This window comes from Magnolia sinica, chromosome 13 (genome assembly GCF_029962835.1).
Source record: "Magnolia sinica isolate HGM2019 chromosome 13, MsV1, whole genome shotgun sequence".
NCBI classification, from domain to species: Eukaryota; Viridiplantae; Streptophyta; class Magnoliopsida; order Magnoliales; family Magnoliaceae; genus Magnolia; species Magnolia sinica.
In genome coordinates this window covers 58,707,043-58,718,220 of record NC_080585.1, presented here as the reverse complement: position 1 = coordinate 58,718,220, position 11,178 = coordinate 58,707,043, and the positions used below count along the sequence as shown (strand labels likewise).

The following is an 11,178-nucleotide window of genomic DNA, read 5'->3' as shown; positions in this document are numbered from 1 at the left end:
ATATTATCATTTCTCTCAAATTTATAAGCACACACATATTTGCATGCACTTTATCAACTATATTTTTGCAGATATGACTAAGTGCTCAGGGGAAGTGATACAGATGCATGATCTCAGGGGGAGTAACAACATAAATAGTGTCGACTCAAAAGATTTGTTTTGTTTAATATGTTGTAATATGTTATGCTGAGTTGTATTGTTGTTTAAGTGAGTTTTGTCATGAAATTGACAAAGGGGGAGATTGTAAGTGCTTATACTTAAAGCACATCTTAGTTTATCAAATTTCGTAGTCCGGTTACAATCGCAAGCTCGGCTGAAGACAAGCTATCAACTCGATCAAGCATTTGGAAAGAAGGCTCAACATCTCAAAGTAAAACTTTCATGATTCGAGGTTCAGAACACTTCATATGAGTTAACCTACAGGTGGTATAAACCTAATTTGACCATAGGTTAGGTGTATTTCATTGATGTATATTTTGAATCATATTTAATGTTAAATACACTCAAGTTAAGTCAGCCCAATTCGGTCAGCTTAATTACTTGGACCAACCCTACAAGATTCGGACAAAATTTAGATCTCAAAATATCTTCTTCTTTTTTTGCGATAGGTTCGGCCAGCCCAAGTGGGGTTCAGCCAGCCAAGGTGGTTCAGTTAAGTTTCCAGCAATGGAACAAATTCAGAATCCAAACCAATTAGGTTAGCCGAACCTGAGCTTAGGGCAGTCGAACCTGAGCTTAAGCCAGCTGAAGTTTTGAAAGATTTTATCCTACGATTTTCAGATTCTAATTAAAACATAATCTTTGAAGTTTAGCCAGCCAAACTGTATATTAGGCCTGCCGAACTACACAAATCCTTAGCTATAAATAGAAGCTTTCTCTTACTCTTTAAACCACGAAAATTCATAGTCTTATATTGTGTTGTAAAGAAAGATCCTTCAAGCCTCCTTAAGCTATTTGTGTTGTAATTCATATTTTATTATTAACTTATTCTATTCTCCTTCTCAAAGTTAGATTAAACTATTTTTGATTGAGTAATCCATACTCTACTTTGAGAATAGGGAGAATTGAATCTGCAGCAATAGGGTTTCATTCATTTCATTGAAAATCTATTAGATCCCTTTGTATCTTTTTAAGTTGAACTCATACAACGACGTCATCAATATCCCAAGAAGAAAATCACTACATTCAAGCTACAACTATGACTTCGACTCATCAAATCGAAGATTAGTATTGTCTTTTATTTTATTTTAGTTTGGATTTTTTCTAAGATAGCCTGAAAATCTCAGCGGGTTTGTTTGTGGTGACCCCATAAAATCACAAAGTGGGTTTGATTGTGATAGCCCGTCAAAATTGTAATAACTATATAAGGTTACTAAGGTGATCCTGGAAAACCTTGAAATAGTGAAAGCTAAAATTGCGAGAGTAACAATTTTGAGAGTAGAGTAGGTTGTATTGAGGCATCGAACCACTATAACTCTTTTGTGGTGATTGGATTTGATTAGTTGTACTATTGTGCTCTTCTTATTCTTTACAATTAGTTTGATATTTTGATTTCAAAGACGTCATGACATAAGGTTGTTCTACCTAAATCTTTTAGGTGTAAGGTTGTCCTACAAACTATTTGATATCAAGAATTCAATACTTTGTAAAATTGTATTACATTGATTTATTATTCTGCATTATATTGAAATATTTGGCATTGTCATATTCACCCCACCCCCCAGGACATCTATAGCTCGTCTTTTCATAATTTCTTTAAGTTAAATATCTAGAGCTTTATTATGTTAAATTTTGATAGTTTATCTATTACCAGGCTACCTCCTTTTGATGACTCTAATTATTCATACTGGAAGGCTAGAACTATGATTTTTCTAAAATCCTTAGATGAAAGTGTGTGGCAAGCCACTGTGACTAAATGGAAACCTTCTATGACTGAAGTATTAGGCAGTGATGGAACTAAATCTATAAGAGAAACTGCATTCTATTTATAGACTCCAGCTCAGAAAAGTAAAAGCACTGTTAATGCTAAAGCCTTAAATAATATAACTTGCACTCTATCGCTTGATGAATTCAAAAGAATTATTTCATGCGATATAGCTAAGTAAACATAAGATATTCTTGAAATAACACATGAAGGAACTTCTATAGTCAAGAAATCAAAAGTTCAAATCCCCACTACCAAATTTGAGGAAATTCGTATGAAAGAAAGTGAAACTTTTATAGACTTCTATACATGACATAGTAAATTCCATGTGCGGTCTAGGAGATGGAATCCCAGAAAGCAAGGTTTGCGCAAAGATACTGCGATCTCTTCCTGAGAGATTCAATTCTAAAGTTACTGCCATTCAGGAATTGAGAGATACTGATCTTATGAAGGTTGAAGAGTTAGTTGGCTCTCTACAAACATATGAGTTGAATTTTAAAGCTCCTAAAGCTAAGTCTATTATTCTTAAATCTTTTAAATCTATTTCAAAAGAAAATTACTTTAATTCTAATTTTGAAGAGAATGAAGATGATATGGCAATGTGAGCGAAGAAATTTTATAGAATTTTCAAAAACAAGAAAAGATCAGATAAAAGAAAAGGAAAATCTAATTCTTGAAAATCTAAAACAAATGACAGTTAATGTTTCAACTGTCATGAATATGGGCATTTTACTAATAAATGTCCTAAAAAAGATAGGTAAAAAAGAAAGGGCATGATAACTACTTGGGATGAATCATCTGACTCTAAAGGCACTTATGAGTCTGATGAATCAGAACAAGAAAATAAAAATGCAAATAATGTGAAAGCCCTTATGATTATAGCCAAAGTCACTTCCTCAGATAGTTGTAATATATATGACTATGAAAATCTCAGGAGTGATCCTGAAAATAAAAATGAAGACGACCTTTAATATGCCTCCAATGCCCTATATAGAGAAATTTGTAAAGTTGTTGTTAAATTAAAAATTTAAAAAGAGAAATATGTTAAATTAAAAGAAGAACTTGAAAACACAGTTTTAGATGAGAAACTAAAACTTGAAGTTTCTTTGCTTTTGAGTTTTAAGGACACTTGGAAATATACCCATGGTGACCAAAAACTGAAAAAATTCTTAACCTCATTTAAAAAATGTGCTGACAAGACTGGTCTAGGTTATATTAAAGGTAATACCTCGAAATCTAAGGATTCTGCTCCTATCTCTGTAAGAGGAGAATCTTCGAACTCTAAAGGTAAGACTTCAAGAGATTTTAATCATAAAAACTCAAAATCATTTTAAGTTTCTAAAAATAATAATGCTATCAGCTATAAAAATCAAAGGAATAATAAATCTCCCTTAGCTGAAAAAATAATGGACTTACTAAAAGAGCTTCTAAAATCCAACTCAAATGAATATGGAGTTTATATAAAAATGAGAAATCCTAACTCCCAAATACAGCAAAAATCAAGAGTCACTCCTAAACCTAAAACTGTTATGAAATGGGTTCCAAAGGTTAAGTTTCTTGTTGTCCACACAGCTTTCAAAGCCATTAGCCACTCAAGATGGTACCTGGATAGTGGATGTTCAAGACATATGATAGGTGACAAGGCGATATTCATGAATGTCAAAGAAATTAATGGCAGCTCAGTTACCTTCAGTGATGGAAGCAACTGCAAAATAATAGGCCAAGGTACTGTACAACTTCCTAGTCTACTTCTCTTTGAAAATGTACTTTGTATTGAAGGTTTAAAACATAACCTCTGAGGGCTTGTTTGGATTGGTGATCAAGATTGAATTGTATTGTATTAAATGTGGAAATATACAATATACAATGTTTGAATTGGAGTTGAAGTCCGTGGAGTACGAAGCGCGCGAATACCTCAAGGAATCAAAATTTTCAAATGGCGGTACTGTAAAGTCAGATGGCAATGCATTGTGCAGTGCAGTATATTCATGAGGCAGTATTGGCGTGAGAAATCTTCTTTCTTTTACAAGGGGTCGTATCTATGGACGACGAAAGCTTTCTACTCCCTCATCACTCCCGATCATATTACTTCTATTGCATGGGGCCAGTCAGCTCCTCCAGTTCTCTTTCGAAGGTTTGAGATTCCTACTAAGCCGATACTCTTCTCGGAGAGTTGGATTGGGGCGAAGTGGGATTTCATTTACCAGATCGGAGGCCTGAAAGCAGATCGTTCAGGTACTGATATCTATCTTCCCGATTCTACTGGGATACGCATCTCCCCTCAAAGTATGAGCCGATTCAGGAGAGAAGTGACACTTGACTCTTTGATTGTAAGTAGCCCCTTGTTGGTGGGGTGTATACGGTCTGCATATACACCTCTATTTGTGAAAGAGGAGGGCAAAATCATGATGGGTCCCACAATTAGTAGATGCACGGTTGGAATCAAATCGCCTTCCCAAACCTGAAAATGTTGCTAATGATGGATCCTATATGTGTCCCAATACTCTTCTCAAATGGCATCGATTGGCTACATGGCCCTAATTCACACACGATCTAACAACTGTAAAATAGATGGACGGCCTAGATGGTTTACAGACATCATTGAGGGGCCCACATAACACTGACAATCAAGCCTGAGAAGTCGGGTAATGGGAGTAGCCAGCTCTATTTGGCCTCAATATAATACATATATACACTACGCAGCCCTAATACGTCGTATCCAAACATTGATCATTGGACGCATTTGTATACCCAAACAAGCACTCTGATCCAAACATTGATTTATCATCTGTTGATTTAGATGTATAATGATTTCTCTCGAATGTATACATGAACAGTACATGGATACAATACAATACACTGGTATACGTCAATCCAAATAGGCCCTTAAGAATATCTCAAATATGTGATAATAAACATAGTGTGAAATTTTCTGGTCATGGATGTGAGATAATAGATAAGAAGGGTAATGTAATATTAAATGGTCACAGGACATCTGATAATTGTTATATTATTAATAACTTTTGCTCATCAAACCATTCATGTTACATGGTCCAAATAGACGAGACTGAACTTTGGCATAAACGTCTTAGACATGTGAACTATAGAGATCTTTATAAGTTGAGCAAAAGAGATCACTTACGTGGCTTACCGAAGCTAAAAAACATAGAAAAAGTATGTGGCGCATGTCAAATTGGCAAACAAATCAGGAGTATTCATAAGAAAGTGAACTACTTAACCACAGTCAAACCTCTAGAACTACTCCACATGGATCTAGTAAGACCAACTAGAACAGAAAGTAGAGGTGGAAAGAAGTATTTTCTAGTCATTGTTGATGATTTCACTAGATATACATGGGTAGCCTTTTTAAGAGAAAAATCAGATACCCTCAATGAAGTCAGAAAAATTTTAAAGCATATTCAGACTGAAAAAGAGTTATCTGTGATCAAAATTAGAAGTGATCATGGCACTGAATTCGAAAATAGCAATTTTGATAAGTACTGTAATGATCATGGTATATCGCATGACTTCTCTGCTCCCAAAACACCTCAATAAAATGGAATTGTTGAAAGAAATAACAGAGTTTTACAGGAAATGGCTAGTGTAATGTTAAATAGCATGAAACTACCAAAAAATTTATGGGCCGAAGATGTTAATACTGCATATTATATAATAAATCATGTTTACATTAGAAAAGTAAAAAAATAAAATAGCTTATCAACTATGGTTTAATAAAAAGCCCACGGTCAAATATTTTCAGACTTTTGGAAGTAAATGTTTTATTTTACATGACTGAGAAAACCTGGGAAAGTTTGAAGCTAAGAGTGATGAAGGAATATTCCTAAGCTATGCACTAAATAGCCGTGCCTACAGGGTTCTTAATAAAAGAACTGGGGTGATTTAGGAATCAATAAATGTAGTAATTGATGATCATCAAATCACACCCACTCCAAGTCGAGATGATGATGAAGTTAATATAATTAATATACCTGACTCTTCATCCAAATCAGTTAATACTGAAATAAGATCAGTTAAAAACCATCCGACTGATCAAATACTTAGTAACCCTAGTACTAGTGTTCAGACAAGAAGACAATTAGAAAATATCTATAATTATGTCTGCTTCACTTCCCAAATTTAACTGGCCAATGTAAATAAAGCACTTGCCGATGAAAGTTAGATAATTGCCATGCAAGAAGAATTAAATCAATTCGTCAAAAATGATGTATGGTATTGGTTCCTAGACCTTCTGATAAATATATAATTGGAACCAAATGAATTTTTAAGAATAAAACTGATGAATTAGGTAATATTATCAGAAATAAGGACCGACTAGTTGTACAAGATACACGCAAATAGAAGGTATTGATTACGATGAAACCTTTGCACCAGTTACGTACCTTGAATCCATAAGATTATTCATTTCAATTGCATGTCATAAGAAATTCAAAATATATCAAATGGATGTCAAAAGTGCATTTCTAAATGGTGACTTATATGAGGAAGTATATGTTGAACAACCTAGGAGTTTTGAGGACCCTAAATCTCCTAATATATACAGTCTTAAAAAGACATTTTATAGTTTGAAACAAGCTCCCAGGGCATGGTACGAAAAATTGACTAAATACAACTTTATTTGTCAAGAAATACAACGATCATATATTGATAGGTCAGATCTATGTTGACGATATAATTTATGGATCCACATGCTCTAACTTATTTATTGAGTTTGCAGATCTGATGAAATCCAAGTTTGAAATGAGCATGGTTGGTGAACTAAACTATTTTCTTGGATTACAAGTTAAACAACATGAAGATGGTATATTCATCTCACAAACCAAGTATTGAGGGTCAAATATTGCATATTAGACCCCAGTCATTGCTTGGATTTACGAACATGTACCGTTTAATGGCCCGCTTTAATCATGTTTGTGATGCAGAGTGTATTTACGAGCATGGACTAAAAAGGAAGATTAAAGCATGGATTTAACGCTTTGATGACACTAAAGACAAGGGACGGACTCCAGGGGACCAAGATCGACAGAATTACACCCCAGGGATCCGCGAAAATCGAGAAACTGAAGCTCAAGCGGCCTGAAAGTCAGCCAGAATGCAAGATCACTAGGTTTCCATCATCTGTTTGGCTCGAAACTTTCTCGAGGACCAAAAACTAACCGTACAGATCAAATTTCAGCCATTGGATCCCTCTAGAAGTGGCCCAACGAACAGATCAGTCCATCAATCAGTGATTTGGGGCCGACCTGCTATCTGGATAGGCTTCAAAATTGGTATCAACGCGTTAAATGAGATGAGAATACAAATGGACGGAGCGGATTTCTCACAAACATCTTCTAGGGACCTCATGTACATCATGTGTGCACGGTAGACAAGTGCACTAGCCATGCACTAAAATTCTTAAAGTAGGTCAGCACACGCTGACCGACTCCATCTTCTCCAAACCAAAAAAAGGACACAGCGTCCTGCCATCGTCCGTCGGTTTTCACCAGTGGACCCCACTCATCATCCGTTTACAAGATCTGGACCGTCCATCGCGTCCAGAGGGGAGGCTGGATCCCTGCCTAAGTGTCCTTCTATTCCCATGCGTGCACACACGTGTGAATAGCGATCAAACGCAGGATAGATGGTGGAAGTATTTGATACGGTGGGCCGCACTAAAATCAAGAAAAAGTATACATTTCTTATTGATTTTTCGCCATGAGTCGAATGAACGGAATGGATTTACTTTTTGACATTTTTTATGGGCCCCACCAACTCTCATTCAAAAATGAAAACTTCCGTTTCTTCTGGCATGAAACAGGGGTGCCGTTTGATCTGCGGTGGGCCACCATCATGGCTCACGGGGGCAATCCGAGCCATCCATATTTTCGAGGAACTCAAGAAGGTCAAAACCACGTGGATCTCGTACACCCAGACACACACACGTACCTGCTATAGTGGTCAGAAGAAGTTCATTTTACAACGTCCAAAGCAATTACAGCCTGATTACTTCAGTGGGCCGCATCCCGCACCGAATTCTCGCAACAAGTGTAATAGACGGAGTGTATCTCTCTGTTGAAGCTGATCATGGGCCCACTGAATGTCTTAGCGCAAGAAAGTGCGCAGGTGAGTGCGAACTTATATACAGACACCGCCCGGCCCGCTGTGGGCGATTATGCGAGCAAGATCACAGTCAAATCTATGATCTAGACTGTCCAAATTGAGGAGAAGACAATTTTAACCGTGCCTATGACGTCAGATCTCAGGGAATGGAAGAACTACGTCATGGATTCAATTCAAACGCAACAGGTTGGATGTGTTTTTGCTGCGTAAAACAGAGTTACGCAAATCCGGTTTTCAGTTCTGCGTAAAGAGGAGTGCGTAACTCCTTCTCACGGTGCAAGCCATCTGCCGGACCTTCCTACCTCTATAAAAGAAAGAAAAGAGAAGGGAGAGAGGGGGAACTTTTACAGGGATCAATAGCTGAGAAGAGAAGTTGGAGGCAGCCGTGGATGTCCGACTGAGAGAGTATTTTTTTTAAAGTTTTATTTGTTTATTTTTTTTATTGAGGATAGCCTAATTATGGTAGGCTAAACCTCTTAGCCAGGGCTAAGAGGTGAAGCTTGTAGCGTGATGGGGGACTTTTAGCTGGTGCTTTTTATTTACACTGAATTGAATTTGATATTAGTTTAATTTCAAGGGAATGTTTTTAGTTTTTAATGGTCTGTTGTGACTAAAATTATAATAGGTCTGCAATAGCTATGAGTATTTTCCTTTCTCTTTATGTTTATGACATCAGGAAGCCCTATTGTTCACCATCGTCTCCTGGGCATGGTCGGATGACGGTATCCTTCCTAACCTTCATAGCATGTTGATTGGTTGGTAATTAGTTTAATTTTATTGTTTGCTTTATCTCCTGGGCATGGTTTGGTGATGGAATCCATTCTAATTCATATACCTTTCATCTCCTTAAAATTATATCAGAGGAAGTTCAGTTTAATTTCCATGATTTTGAAGCAGGCATAAGATCTCCCTGATCTCTACAAGTGGATCCTCTAAATCCCTAGTTCCCTACCTTTGAATTCTACATATTTTAGTTTACTATTTCATCATTATTCCTCAAATCCACCTAATTTGGATTTCATCTTTTCTAGTTCTAGTTCTAGTTATTTTCAGATTACGTACATGTTTCAGTCCCTTGGGATTCGACCTCGGTCTTACTGAGTTTATTAGTACATCACAACCATAAACTTGGGGAGTGAACAAGTTTTTGGCGCCGTTGCCGGGGATTGACGGTTGCGATTCTCTAAAATTAATTAGGTTTAGAATTAGTTTAGATTAGAATTTGACTAACTTTAGTTTTAGATTTTTATTTGATTTCTAAAACTAACTTATTCTTCTGTTTTGTAGGATCTTGACATAAGTTTCTAAATTGGTAATTCCTTCCTAATTTCTCTACTTTTTCTACTTTTAAAATTAGGGTTTGAATTTTAGAAATTTTTTAATTCTAGTATTTCCCTATTTGTAGGAAATAGTTTATTTTTAGAAACTTTCCTCTTTGTTTTTAGAAACTAGGTTAGTTATTTCCCTTTTTAGAAATTAACTTTCTATTTTTGTTTTTTAGTAACTTTCTAATTCTAACTCTTTTAGAATCTAATTTTGTTTCCTAATTTTCTACTTATAGAATTTTTGTTTAGAAACTAACTTTCCTATTTTGTAGGCCTTTAAGATAGAAATTTCTAATTCGGTAAGTTCTTTCTCTACTTTCAATTTTTCAGATCTCTTTTAGTAACTTACTTTTTAATTTAGGACTTCCCTAATTTATTTTAGAAATTTCCACTTTCTTTTAGGAATTTCTTCTCTTAGAAACTGGTTTGTTTTGTTCTTCTTTTTTAAAGATTTTCTAATTCTAGACCTTCTCTTTAGAAACTGACTTGTTTTGTTTTCTTTTGCAGGTGTTGTTACTTAGGGCTTTCAATTTGGTAACTTCTTTCCAACTCTCTCTTTCTTTCTAGATTTTCTTTTCCTTTCTTAGGATTTCGAATTTGATTGAGGGCTGCGAGTGTTTCATGCCCAAGTGGGCCCGTGACAACACTCGACATCTCTTGACTGAAGGAGGATTGGTTGAGGGGTTGACTATCCATCGCAGGACTAGACACCACTTGAAATTCCCTGAGTTAATTGAAGTGATGGCTGAAAACCAACCTCTTCTACCCCAACCTAGGGTGGAGGACATTCAGGATGAGAACGAGGTGCATCAAACACACCCGCCACGTACTTTACGAGATTATTTACAACCAGCAGGGGTGAGTACGCCCTCATGCATAATTTTTTCTGAAAATACAGGACATATGGACATCAAGCCAGGGGTTATCCAACTCCTTCCTAAGTTCCATGAGCTTGAATCTGAAGAACCATATCTACATTTGAAAGAGTTTGATGAGATCAGAGCCACTTTATATTTTTAAAATGTGTCTGAGGACACAGTCAGGCTGAGACTCTTTCCTTTTTCCTTAAAAGAGAATGCTAAGACGTGGTTACATTCACTGCGTCCTAGATCCATTGGCACATGGAATGATATGTAAAGGGAATTTATAAAGAAATTCTTTCCACATCATAAAACGATTACCCTTAGAAAAGCAATCATGAACTTCACCCAAAAGGAGGATGAAACATTTTACCAATGTTGGAAAAGGTTCAAGGATTTGGTCAGTTCATGCCCACAACACGGCTTTGAAACGTGGTGCATTACAATTTTTTTCTATGATGGACTGACATCTTCCATGCTCCAAATGGTCGAGACAATGTGTAATGAAGAATTTATTAATAAAAATGTCGACAAGGTATGGGATTACCTCGATAGTCTTGCTGAAAAAACACAATCATGGGATTATTACCCAAAATCGAACACCACGTTTAGGCCGACTCAATTAAAGGAGAAAGGTGGATTGTATCTCTTGAAAGAAGAGGATGATCTCAAGTGTAAAGTGACTACGCTCATAAGAAAAGTTGAGGCCATGGAAGGAAAGAAGGATAATGTTAATGAAAGTATTTGCGGCATCTATGATTGCAACATTCATACAACTGAAAATTGTCCTACAATACCTGCCTTTCGAGAAGTGTTGAATGAACAATCCAATACCGTAAATAATTATCAAAGACCTTTCAATGGACCAACTTCTAATACGTACAATCCTGATTAGAAAAATCATCCAAACTTTAGTTGGAGAAATGGACAAACTGCTACCCCTCAAGGT

The 11,178-nt window shown here is 36.1% G+C and overlaps 1 non-coding gene across 1 annotated transcript; it reads right to left on the bottom strand.

The window, feature by feature from the left end:
- Positions 1–10,548: 10,548 nt before the first annotated feature.
- On the bottom strand, positions 10,549–10,655 carry LOC131224475 (small nucleolar RNA R71). Its single transcript, XR_009160956.1, has one exon. It is a non-coding gene; the product is annotated as a small nucleolar RNA R71 (small nucleolar RNA).
- Positions 10,656–11,178: the final 523 nt, after the last annotated feature.